The sequence below is a fragment of the Anolis sagrei genome, chromosome 3 (assembly GCF_037176765.1).
Source record: "Anolis sagrei isolate rAnoSag1 chromosome 3, rAnoSag1.mat, whole genome shotgun sequence".
Classification (NCBI taxonomy): Eukaryota; Metazoa; Chordata; class Lepidosauria; order Squamata; family Dactyloidae; genus Anolis; species Anolis sagrei.
Genome location: NC_090023.1, coordinates 68,720,233 through 68,733,547, shown reverse-complemented (window position 1 = coordinate 68,733,547; position 13,315 = coordinate 68,720,233). Strand labels below are relative to the sequence as shown.

The 13,315-nt window shown below is 37.1% G+C and overlaps 1 protein-coding gene across 8 annotated transcripts in view; it reads left to right on the top strand.

Moving 5' to 3' along the window:
- TIAM1 (TIAM Rac1 associated GEF 1) overlaps nt 1-13,315 on the top strand; it is a 260,834-nt gene that overhangs the window by 146,955 nt on the left and 100,564 nt on the right. The window lies entirely within an intron of this gene.

The window sequence follows — 13,315 nt, the reverse complement described above, 5'->3', positions numbered from 1 at the left end:
AGATCATATGTAGCAGTGGTCTTCTAATCTAGAATTTGCATATGATCCAGTTTGAGTATTGGCTTAGGACCTCAGAGAGTTTAAGAACAGCCTAGAGAGAAGGGTGAACACTGCACATATATTTAAACTTGTGTTTATATTGGTCCGTTTTCAGTGTAGATGCCATGTCCACCTGATGGGAAATAATATTCGTCCCCCACCAGGCGGTTACTTCCCAAAGAACATAGTGTGAGCTAAGACTCTACTTCCCTCTTTCCCAGTGATAGAAGTGTATTTTATTGTGGTCTTATACTCTGAGTACAACATAAAATAGTGAGAATTTCAAATCAGGTTTTAGAAAGTAATGTTTGTTAACTCAGCCGAAGGGGGAAAGGGGACAATCTTCTGGGTTTTTTTTGTGTGTGTGTGTGTGAAGAAAAGTAATACCTGTCCTTTTATTTTAACTTTATTTTAGGCTTAAAAACAGTGAGTGAATATGAAGGGAAGATAATGATGATGATTATGATAATGACTTTGCCATATTACATTTTTGAGTGTGTGTGAACTTACCTTCACATTGCCTGACAACTTATGGTGACTCCACAAATTTCATAGGGTTTTCTTAAGGAATGAATACTCAGAGGAAGTTTGCCACTTTCTTCCCCTACAATGTAGTTGACAGCACTTGGTACTCCTTGGCAGTACACATTTGAATACTTACCCCCATTACTTTCATTTTACCATAATGTGGAGTCTGAATGTGGATTTTTCTACGAATGCAGGTTTTGGAAATAAGTTGTATCTGTTCTACTAAATTGCAATGTGTTTCCTGACCTTATTAGTACATGCAATTCATTCAGTATAGACTCTTGTAACTATCCTATTGCAATATATTTTCAATTAATTATTTTTTGTTGCCGAAGTAAACTTTAATAAATAATTGCTAAAATAAGGCTGGCGGCAACATGTCCACGTTTGTCTGTATTTTCCCTCTGTGAACATCTGATGTGAAATGTAGCTAGCAGAATGAAATTGGAACAATCCAAGAAAAAAGCCTGAACAAATAGGTCAAAGCTAACGCTAGACAGCATGCTTCAGTGACTTCTCTGATTTTATTACATTGTTCGTTTTAGTACATGTGTAGCAGAGACTATAGACTACATCTTGTGACCCAAAAATAGAAAAAAAATGTTTCATATAGGGATAGGATGGGGGTGATAAACCAGCAGACTTGCATCCTGATGCTGAGCTAAGCTTTTGGCAGTGAAACACACTGACATGCAATAGGATCCGACAGTGTGAGCCAGTCAGCTTTCAATATCCTGCAATTGTAGATCTTGAGGTGGGCAAAGAACATGAGAAGGGGGGAGAAATGCTCACTGGATGTTAAGGAGAAAAAGAAACAATCAGAGGAGGTGGGTGAGGAAAGAGAGGGATATAAAGTACATGTGTATCTATTGGGAGGAATGTAAAGGAAAGTAGGTTTCTGAACTAGTTGTTTGTGCTCAATCTGATGTTGCTGCTTCTATACATAAGAATGTCATTTTGACATTCTGAAACAGATGCTGCTGGTTTCCAATAGCAAAATGCTATATATTTAAAATGGTCTTTTATTTGTTTTTTGTTTTTTGGGAGGGGGTGTTCTTTTTATTTTTATCCCTCTCGTGCCATGCTTTTTCAAATCAATTTTCTAACTTTTCTTTGAATCAAATGTTCTCCCACTTTAAAGGTACTTTTTCTAAATCCACTTTTTATTTTAAGCTTAACCTTCAATAAAAATTATGTTTTAAAAAATCACATGCACATACAACCAAGATTTTTTTGATTGGGACTAACCTTAAGATGTAATTAGTAGAGATGCTATTCACATCTAGTTTGACAAGGGCGCTGAGCTTAAATTTAAAATGAAAAAAGTAAAGATTTAGATGATGAGGTCTTGATGTATGCATACAATTGTGATTCCACCCTGCCACTTTGTTTAATGATAGGTTAGCCTTATCATTGCTGCGCCAGTATGTTAAGTAAATCTGAAAGCACTTTAGAATCATAGAGTTGGAAGTCCAACCCCCTACCAAGAAGCAGGAGAATCGCATTCAAAGCGCCTCCAACACATGGCCATCCAGCCTCTGCTTAAAAGCCTCCAAAGAAGGAGACTCCACCACACATTTGTTGTGATTATCATTACATCGCATCTATCAAAAATGAGTCTCTTTTTATAGGCATTAGTCTTAGAATTTGACATGTTTTCAGGGGGTTTCAAGAGGTCTTCATTCATAGCTTCTCTTTCAAATTATTGTCATAAGGGTGTGTGCCTTCAAGTTGCCTTTCGACTTCGGGTGATCCCATGTATTTCAAACAGTTGTCCTAGGCAAGGAATACTCACTGATTATATTGACAGTTCCTTTTTATGAAATAGTCAATAGTACCTGATGTTCTTTGGCAGGCTCTCATCAGGTGTTAACCAGGGCAGACCCATTTCGCTTCCAAAGTCAGATGGGATCTGAGGCCTTTTTCTCAATTGACAGACAACAGTACTACACATCTTGAACATGTCTACATTTTGCTCACCTGATCCAAGCTTTAGTGATAATAATAAGAGATGTCTTTAAAGTACTGGCTTTTTTAATCCTTTTGGAAATAATTAGATCAAGAATGAAAAACTACAACTCTTGAAATCTTTTACCATTGACCACAGGGTGGAGCTTCCAGAAGAAGATGTCTAAAATATCTAGAGGGCGCAATGGTTGCTCAGTTCTCCATTAGTTCTGTATATTCATTGAAATACTTATATTTTGTCTTTTGTCATGAGAATCTCAGTCAGTATAAAACTTAACCTAAACCCTTCCATATTAAAACCACACATAAATCTGGTTCCAGCCCAGATTACCTGTCCAAACATGTCTCCCATTAAGAACCATCACAAAGTTTAAGATTAGCTGGAGAGGCCCTGATATCAATCACATCACCATTGTAAACGCGACTGGTGGGGATGAGAAACAGGGCCTTCTCAGTGGTGGCCCCCCCGTCTGTGGAACTCTATCCCCAGTGACATCAGATTGGCTACCTCCCTTCCTTTAGAAAGAAACTCAAAACCTGGCTATGGAACCAAGCATCTAAACATTAGCAGCAGTAATCTAGAATAAGACTCAGTGTGATATGTATGACAATGGACTGTCCCAGACACTGATTTTAAACTGGCGTGATTTTAATAAAATGTTTCTTAATGTAATGTATTTTAATGAACTGTTTTAAAATGTGTTTTATGATTGTGGTTAGCACTTGAATGAGTGCTTGTTGTGAAGCCACCCTGACCCCTCCCCCCGGGGTCTGTGTGTTATGTGTGAGAAGGATGGGGCACAAATGCATGAAATAAATAAATAAATAAATAAATAATTCAAGAAAGAGAAAACCATAATAAACAAGACAATTGTTAAAATAAGGTTAAAAGCTAAAACCACACACATATGTATTGCCAAGTAAATTACTAGTAGTTCCCAAAAGATTACTAGTAGAATATGGAAGACCTCAGTACTTGGGCAGGGAGAGAGAAGGATGTATTGTAGACCAAATCCTCTGCAAAGCTCAGACTTTCCATTCCTAATCTAATGGTTAAATGGAGAAAAACATAGCCTTATATTCTTCTAGTTGTTCTCATGAGCTCATTGAACATAATTAACGAAAGTAAATATTCCTTGACTTCTTTGAGAATATTTAAAAGCAAATGGATCCCTAGTCTCCTGTGGTGAAGTTATGCATTTCCCTCCAAAGTTCATAACATCTCTTATTTAATTTGGAGAATAAATGTGGGTGCTGTTTTTCTTTAATTGCAAGCAGTTTTCAATGCTTTGGAAATACTTTGTGACTAATGTGTGCAAGCACCTAATATCCAGTAGTTGTTTTGGAGGCATCCATGCAGCAGTTTCATTTTTAATGTTAAGAGTTCATTATAGCTGAGCAAAACCTTAAGAGGGGGATCAAAATACTTTGCTTTCAAAGTTAAAAACAAAGGTGAGAACAAATTGTTGCATCCAGCTTGTTGCTATCCTTTTCTTGAGTTTTATCTCCCCCACCTCCATGGATCCAATGCTCTTTTTATGTATTTAGGCATGTTTTCCAGAATTTTCCCTGGATGAAAGCTAGGGTGGGACTTTAGGAGTCAAAAATAATGGTGTGCTGTCCATGAATGATGGTAATTGGATGCAAAGCTTGACTGGATATTTATTGGTCAGATGGAAGACACAGCTTGTCGACTACTTGTCTCTTTCTTCTGTGGGGTCCCAAATGAGAAACACACAACAAATTTCTACAGAGGGGTATAGAAAGTTTCTGCTTCACAGACATCAACCAGTTTAGCAACCATTTCCTCTCACCATGGAAACTTGAGAACTGCAGGTTTCGAAAGGGGACAGAGCTTGTAAAAGTTATTTTTCAGTTATAACTCCCAGTATCCCCAAGACTGTCCACGTTCAATCAGTTATTCCAGGAGTTGTATTATTTCCAACTACAAGCAGTCCCCAAATTACAAACATACGACTTACAAACAACTCATAGTTACAAGCCATGGTGAGACAACAGGAAGTGTGAGAAATCTACCCCTGGGAAAAGAAGTTAACTCCTGAAAGAGTTATCATGGGGAAAAGGTATCTCCACTGAAGCTTTATCATGAATCCTTGTTTCCACAAGCCGATTTTTTTTTCTAAATTTAATTATCATAGGACAGAAAGTGAGTGAAATCTTCAGAACAGGGGCACAAACAGCAAAACAAATACCACTGGGATGTTAACCCTTCCTTATGCTATCCAAAGCGCTCTCTCTCTCGCTCTCTCTATTAGTTTGTAAGTAGGAACAGGTATATTTTAAGTGTAACTCTAGCCATAGAGTTACACCGTGTGTGTGTGTGTAACTTACAAACTAATTCAACTTAAAAACAAACCTACAGAACCTATCTTGTTTGTAACTTGGGGACTGCCTGTATTAGCTATTTTACGACTGTTGTGCAACTGCTGAATATTAGGTGCTTGTTTCCATGATTACTAGTTATTTCTCTTAATTCTGAATTATTCTACAATCCCACCACATGTGGGAGAATGAACCTATTCCCCCACAATTATGCCAACACTTGTTTGAAATATTTCTCATTGTTGAAGCTAATTGAAGGGGAGTTCTATACCATTTAGAGATTATTTTCCTTTGGGTTTCTTTGATACTCATATGTTTGATTTTATGGATGTTAATTTTACTATAATTCAGAACTATTACAGTAAAATAAGAAATGTAATGGAAGAAATAATAGGGAAAGAATTAAAGTGGGAAAAAGCCAGATTCAAAGCCAGAGGCAAAGGAAGATAACAATAATTGGACAGAAATCCGAAAATATATGATAGCCGCAATACAGGCTACAATAACCTGAGGATGGAGAGACAATACAAGATGGGATTTAGAAACTTGATGAGCTTATCTATCAGAATATATAATCAATGATTTCCCCAATCAAAGGAAAAACAATGATTTAAATAGTCATACAAAACAAGACTGGTACAGGAAATGGTCTATTCTAATTGACAAAATAGATGGAGGCAACAGATGCATCAACTAAAATAATTTTTTTTAAAAAAAACAACTAGTTATTTCTTTTAAGAAAATTACTCTTATTCTATCTTCCACCATTCATAGTATTTTTAGAAAAACTGTCAGGAAGCCATGGTGGTCATCTTTCAAAATTAATTATGGTCCATTTGGCGGGGATCCCTCTTTATGGTTTTTCAGATGGGATGGTTCTTCTGCAATTGGTAGTTATTTCTCCATTGTCAACATTTCTGAATTGTCTCAAAGTAGCCACTGATAGGATTGTAACTGGTGACCTAGGTTGTCATTTTGATTACACAATGAATAGCTATAACTCAGAATAAAAAAAATGCACCCATATGAGAGAACATTTGAGACACCTGTCACCCAGTGCTAGGTAAAAAAGAACAAATTTCCTTTTCAGTGTACTGTTTTGATTTCAGGGGGTTGGTGCCCACAACCTTTGTTTTTCTGATTGATTCCTGGCTGTGAAAGGCATGATAGGAATTGGACATGTCTGTCAGAGGGTGACTGTCAGTAGTTGAATATTTTGGCTCTAGATAGGCAGATTGAGCTCTACTTTCATTAAAAACAATGGGCAGACACACAGAGCCTGAAATGCCCTTTGACATGTTTCTGACCCTTCTTGATTATAGAAATACTCTAGACGGGGGCGGGGAGATTTTGGAGCTTTGTGCACCTCAAGTGACTTGCCTCTGTAAGCGGTTTTGAAGCCTAATCCCCTTGGGTTTATAACCATGGTAATTAATTTGGATTTAATTGCATTAATTAGAGCTAAAACACTTACGATATTATACTTGGGCACAAAGCCACATTAGAATTTAGGTAGGACCCAAAGCATATCTGTTGGAAATTAGCCATAATGAAATTACCGAAATGTGCTTCCAAGAAAATGTTATTTGGATTAGCAATCTTTTATTCCTTGTCTTTACAAGCAGTTGTGTTTCCATGATGGAGTGCAATAGGACTCAAAAGATCGTAACACAAAATTAACAACAGTATTCAATCTTAATAATTTTTTTAAAAATCCACCTTCATGGTTATTTATGTGTCAGTCTCACGTGTACAAAAATGCCCTTTCCTGTTCATTTACCTGATCTACATTGAAAATGTTCTTAAATGCTTAGGAGTGGATTGATTAACTGGGATATGAAAGGAACAAGAAATGTTCTGTCTTTATTTATTTCTGTAGGCATTTTTGCCCACTTTGTTAAACAACAGCTCTCAGTAATTTGCAACAATAAAACAGTGAAATACTTGTCAAGCCAATATAGCACACACTGTTATGTCAGGTATTTGAAACCCAAATAACAAGCTCTACATTCTGCCTGGTTTCATCCTGTTCTTGTCTTGTCTTCTCTTTTTCTTTTCACTGGATTTTTTTGAGATCCAGTGATATTAGCTACAGTAGAGATTAATGTGAGATTCAAGCAGGAAAAGCCATTACAAATAGCTTGAATTAATTTTAAATGCATGTAATAATAATTGCTACTAAATGCAAGTCTTAAACAAAAAGCTTGTTCTGCATACAATCTATATGTCTATATACTGTATTTGTGTTCTTAATTAAAGTATATGGGTTAGTTTTAATCTTAGTGGGGAAGGAGAAGCATGCTAGTATTGGAAGCATGCTAGTTGATTCCCTGTACATAGCAAGAGCCGGCAAATGTGGGCTTCCTGAAGTTGTTGGACTAGAACTCCCAAAATTCGTCATAATAGTCGTGCTGATCAGGGTTGATGGCACTTGTAAACCAGGAACAAGTGGAAATCACATTGTCTACACCTAAAGTATATCAAGAAATATTTATTATTTATTTATTATTTATTATTTGCACTTGTTAACCGCCACTCTCAGCCCGAAGGCGACTCGTGGCGGTGTACAGAACATAGAACATAAAGACAACAGTTACAGTGAATTCAGGACCATAACACACATCTTACTAACACACATCTAATTAAACTAAAAATCCGCTTCGTCTTGTTTGGGTCATAATCCATCTCGTAGTCTTAGTCCATTCCGGTGGTCATTCCAAAACATAGCACTTAATTGAAGGCCTTTCCGAAGAGCCAGGTTTTCAGGCCCTTGCGGAAGGCCATGAGGGAAGGCGCCTGTCTAATTTCAGCAGGGAGGGAGTTCCACAGCCGGGGGGCCACCACCGAGAAGGCCTGCTCTCTGCAACTCTGCAACAAATATGCAACAAAGGCCACCCAAAATGAGAAATGTGTGTATAGAAAAAAAAGCTTTCATTCATAGAGGAATGTTTGATATGTATCTTACAATACCAAAATGTGGTCACTCAGTGAAAATGATTGGCATGAGACAGAGGATAGATAAAAGGATTTTTTAATGTGATTTTCCTTATGGGCTTTAAAAAGAAATGAATCTAAGCTTAAGCAGGTACCAAGAGCCAACTGTACTAAAGTTTAAGGCAGAAGTATGTTCTAAAGTATAAGACCAGAAACACAAGACATATCAGAGTTCAGGTAGAGTTTATTGTTGGAGGAAGTTTCTACTTTTGTACTCCTTCTTGACCAGGAAGAGCTAGTGGCCATTCTGGACAGAATCAAATTTGGAAGATGGTTAACTGAAAAGCTGTAGAATAGAATAGAATAACTTTATTGTCATTGTATATTGTACAATGAAATTAAATGCTTTCCCCAACACATATCACAAACAATACACCCATCCCTCCGCACTCCCACCACCACTGCACAGCCCCCAATGCCACATTAATGTGAAACCATGAAGTTCAATATAGTTACAGTTCTAGGATAAAGGCTGTCCCTCAGCCTGGTTGTCTTTGCCTTTGTCACCCTGTACTGTCTTCCAGATGGCAATAATTAAAAAAAAGAATATGCTTGGTGACATGAACCCCCCAAAATGCTCCGAGCTTTCTTAACGCTGTGGGATCTATACATTCTTCCAAAGAGGGGAGAGGGCAACCAATGATTCTCTGTGCAGCAGTGGTGACCCTTTGGAGCACATTCCTATCTGCCACCGTGCAGTTACCAAACCACACTCAGATGCAGTAGGTTAGGACTCTCTCTATAGCACAGAATTTAAAACTGGCCACCCACTTCACTTGGTCTCCAGGAATAGTGATCAGCAAATCCTAACAGCAAGAAGGACAGGAAAGGTTCTTTTTATATCCTTAATTTTTAATGCTTTAATTATTCAATGAAAACTTCTTTTGCTTGTATGATTTTACATCAGGGATTAGAATCATCCAATTTTGCAGAGATAGTTGAATTGCATTCCTCACTATTGACTACACAGATCAACATCTGGAGGGCAAAAATTCCCACCCCACTCTATACATTCAATTTAAAAGTACTCTTAAAAAAGTGAGAAAATATTTTATGCACTGTTTCTAATTAGTTGAAAATGTGGGTTCTGTGTTGTTTGTTTTTAGTATTTATTTGATTTATAAATAATACATTATCTGGATAAAGTATGGGTAAAAAAAAATTAAAATACCAGTTTGCACTTAAGTGAGGAATAACATTTGCCTTTGTTGTCTCATGTCTTTGATCTAATAAACCATCAAATAGTGCCCAAGACTGATCAAACTATTGTGTAGTCTCTTGAAAGCATCCCAAAAGTTTGATGTGTTGGGTATTCATGCATGAAAAACATTATTTGCACTACAAGTAGAGGTTTTTAGTGTTTTGTCTTGGCTTTCCTTTTTTATGTAGTTGACAAAAATAATGGCACCAGATTATAGTTCTAATGATATGGGGTTTCCCCCCCTTTGCTAAATATAGTAGCACTAGACAGATCAAAGTTTTTGAGCTACAGAAAATTCTCTTGATTATACATTATACATTTAAAGGATTTCACATGAAAATCCAGAAATAGTTTGCCACAACAGACAGTCTAACAAACTGTGCTCAGTCAGATGGCTGTGATTAGCAATAGGCCATCTTTCCAGTAATGGGAATGTTTTAAAGTTTATTTCGGAACACATTTATTCATTTTTATGTTGGCATCTATTATACAAAAAAGATTTCTGTTTTATCCACTGATGTGATTGTTCAGATAAACTCTTCCTGAATAGCTAGTTGCCGCTTCAGCCTTTTCCTTGTTTTATCTTAAATACTGTGAAATACATTCAGGGCAGGAACAAATTATCTTGGCCTTTTCAGGAGGCTAAGTTCAAGAGTGTTTCCGTTTGCTTTAGAAAAAGATCATTTTAAAAAAAATTACTGAACATTATAAAGTTTGAAACAATTTTCTCCCATCGTACTCTTGGCCTTTGAAATAAGTTTTCCTGTAGGTCATTTCAGGTATTTGTGTAAACACAAAAATGGCACAAGTATATTTATGTTATTTACAGATTATGCCAAGGAGAATTTGACCTTTCCATCAAGAGTACAGCCAGTCACACCCCTTTAAGCAGTTTTCTCACCTTCCATATGTTAGGGTATATGAATAGATGAATTTTATGTGTTGATCTACAAAGTCGGCCATAGTCCAACCATCTTAGTATTGATGAGATTGGCTGAATCATGTGAGCAGTGTGGAGGGGTAAATGACTATGACAAAAGTATTCTTAAAGCCAGACTACCGTTCATTACATGGACTTCTATTTGGGGCCCACAGATTAATAGCAGACTGAAGGTCATGTTTGTCTGATAAATTGCTGTAGACTGAGTGTTAGAGGTACAGTTTCATGACAGCGATTCTCCCTCATTCATTATGGGTAGCAAGTGACCTCAGTTATGAGAAAGTACTGAGGGCAATATCACAACTCTATGTTCATATTCAAGTTCATGGATGTAAATCTTTCTTTATAAGTTCCTCTATGCCAGTGGTTCTCAGCCTGTGGGTCCCCAGGTGTTTTACCAGCTGTTAAGATTTCTGGGAGTTGAAGGCCAAAACATCTGGGGGCTCACAGGTTGAGATCCACTGCTGTATTCAATGACAAATAGCTTCAAATGTTTCACCATCTTTGAAGTGAATCCAGTATTTGTGTGTTCTCCTATTTTCTCTGTTGAGGAAAAACACATTTATAGTTATTGTGAAACTTCAGCCACAAAACACATGAGATGGTCATTCTCTTCCACGTGAGGGTGCAGCTTCGTTAAGGTACACATGGAGCACTGAGGGAGGAGGGGGACATGCACAGAGCCAGCTAGTCAGCTGAATCTGGTGATCAATGAGATGACAATGTTGCTTCTTGATTGCCTTCTGGGTGTGAATAGGAATTGCATGGGGTCTTTCACAACTTTATCTGGTAAAACTTCTCCTTTTGCTTTCAACTAAAACTTTTTCACTCCTGTTTCAACAAAATGCCTCTGAAATGTGTTGTTTTAGACTTTAGAGTAATTTCAGATTTGTTGTAAAATAAGACTAATTCTGTATGTACTGTGCTGTGGTTAGTGATTTGGGTTTGATCAACACAGTGCCCCTTTGTCATTGATGTTGTTCTGTTTCATGGGATTTAGTATAATGTAATGGTTAGAGCAATGACTGAAGTATCCCACTAAGCCTTTTGCTGAGCTATGAACCTTGGATCAGACAGGCAGATAGCCTCAGCCGGCCCACAGGGTTGCTATGAGGATAAAGTAGGGAGGATGAAAGCTGTGTACATGACTCATTGGAGGTAGCTTGTGCCAAATAAAAAAAACAAAACAAATACAGTAATTCATTTTAAAATAACAAATTAAAATATTTTATTGATGCACTAAAATATGACATCCATTTGAAAGTGGCACAGCAGGTTAAACCACTGAGCTGCTGAACTAGCTGAACAAAAGGTTGACGGTTCAAATCTGGGGAGTAGCGTGAGCTCCCGCTGTTAGCCCTAGCTTCGGCCAACATAGTAGTTCGTAAACATGCAAATGTGAGGAGATTAATCGGTACCACTTCTGTGGGAAAGTAACAGCACTCCATGCAGTCATGCTGGCCACATGACCTTGGAGATGTCTACGGACAATGCCGGCTCTTTGGCTTAGAAATGGAGACGAGCACCACCCCCAAGAGTCAGACACAACTAGACTTAATGTCAGGGGAAACCTTTACATTTACCTTTACTAGGAAGAAAGCATCAATAATATTTAAATAAGAAAGATTTGACTATAGTTGTTTTTTAAAAAATTAAACTGATTGCTGCATAGCTGAGTCATTCTTTTGTTCATTTTTTTTGAAAAATAAGGAAGTTACAAGAAAAAGAATGTTATCAATTATTGAGGTTGCATGTGTATCAAGGAAATCTTACCAACCACCTATTTAATAAGAACGTGGGGTTAACATTTCATTATTGTAAACAGAATTTAAGACAAGTATCCTTGGACACCTGAATAGTTTTTTTCATCAAGATTATGTTCCTTGTTTTATTCCACCAAGAATCTATATTAAGATTACTCAAGTTTTCCAATCCCCAGTCATACCATTATCTGTATGAGAAACAGATAATGGAACTGAAATCATATATATGTGTTTTAAATTAGCATTTTCTTGATTGTTGTATTATGATTATTATTATTACCAATTTCTCTCTCTTGATTGATACCCAAATAGAGAGTGCCAGTGTGGTACTGTGGCTTGAGCCTTGGAGTATTACTCTAGAGACCAGGGTTCAATTCCCTGCTCAGACATGGAAATCTATGAGGTGACCTTTAGTGAGTCATACTCTTAACCACCCTGTGATAGGATTACCTTAGGGTCACCATAGGTCGAAAATTACTTGAAGGCACACAGCAACAACAAAATAGAAGTAACAATTTGGAGCAGAATTTTATTGTTTGATTTGTAATATTTGAGATTGGTAATATTTTATACTTAAGCCCCAAAGTTCATTAACCACAGGATAATGAATCCACCTGTGTCTATACATGCCCTTAATTGAACAATCCTGCTAATAGAAGGATGAATATTAAAACAAGTCTAGTAGAGATAAAGTACCATCAATGAATAACATTTAGATAATTTTCTTTAGTATCAGCTGACTTAGATTTGTGAGGAAGAGCAGAAATTTCTACAGGATGGGAGTGTTAAGCTAGCAGGGAGGCATGATTATATATTTCTGCATACCAGTTTTAACCAATATATATACAGCATAATAGTGATCTCAGCAATATGTTAATGTTGAAGCGACTCTTCTATTTCATCAAGTATGTGGCAATCTATAAATACAAGTAGTATCGTTGAGGCATGTCAGATCTTGCTGTGCCATTCTTTTTTCTCCTGAAACAGCTAATGAGATCCTGCGTAAGTACATGTATTGATGGACATTATGCAATTGGAAGGTGTATGAGCTAGGCCCAGGGTAACCATCTGAAGTATGCTTATAGGCTATATTGAAGCACAGTGTGAAGCAACAATGATGGTGTTCATCACACGGGGCTGTCAGTAGCTAGGAATTACTGACAGGAGAGCCATAAAAACTATACAATACCACAAGTGGTTCCAGTTGTCTAGATAATGTAATATGGTATTGTAATTGTTCTCTCACCTCTTGCCAAAGGCATCAAAAGGAGCTGCATCTGATGGTAACAAAAGTAATTCTGAATTATACATGTAGCCTGTCATGTGCTGAATTGAGTGACCATATGGGAGAAAAGAAATAGAATAACGCCCCAGACTTCATGATCCATAGAAAGATGGTAGAGGTGAATTTGACCTAATGATCAAAGCCTACATTTCCAGGATTCTTGATTCCATAGGAATACCTGGGAGTGATGTGGAAGAGGAAGAAAGAGGTAGGTGGCTGGACTAAATCCTCCAACAATATTTTTTGCAAAGTTG